We start from the raw sequence: 561 nt of genomic DNA, 5'->3' as shown, positions 1-561 counted from the left end.
TCCAGTGAGGAGAGGAGTGAGGTGAGACAGACAAGAAGAGTGAGGTGAGACAGACAAGAAGAGTGAGGCGAGACAGACAAGACTATCGCGGATGATTTAGTTTCGAAACTAGATGCAAAAGCGCCTGTTTGCCAGTATTTTGGATTTTGAAAAGCCTGTTGACTTTTACCGTTTAGCTAAAGTGATTTAGGACGTTTTTTAAACATTCGTTTCTTATATAATTGGTTCCACAGTGTTTGCTGATTTTTACTTTATAAACGTTCTACGTTTCTTATTTATTTGGTTATATTTTATATATGTTTACTAATTTCCAGTTTTGTATAGCCTACCTATTTAAACTTTATGTAAGTTATTTGTTCATTTATATTAGGCATAGCCTGCCCTATAGCAAGGTGTATTTTTATTTGTTTTGTTAATAAACGTTCTATGTTTTATATATAGGCTAAAGTGAGTTTGACGTTGTATTTTGTTGTTGCATTCAAGCAATTGACACCGAACTGCCGCTAATTCGAAAGTGAAAGTAAAATGCGCACGGTGCTTTTAAGCTATTTAAAAGCGAAG

The sequence above is a fragment of the Sinocyclocheilus anshuiensis genome, unplaced genomic scaffold (assembly GCF_001515605.1).
Source record: "Sinocyclocheilus anshuiensis isolate Anshui unplaced genomic scaffold, SAMN03320099.WGS_v1.1 scaffold2204, whole genome shotgun sequence".
NCBI classification, from domain to species: Eukaryota; Metazoa; Chordata; class Actinopteri; order Cypriniformes; family Cyprinidae; genus Sinocyclocheilus; species Sinocyclocheilus anshuiensis.
The sequence above is the reverse complement of the archived record's forward strand: the minus strand, read 5'-3'. Positions refer to the sequence as shown.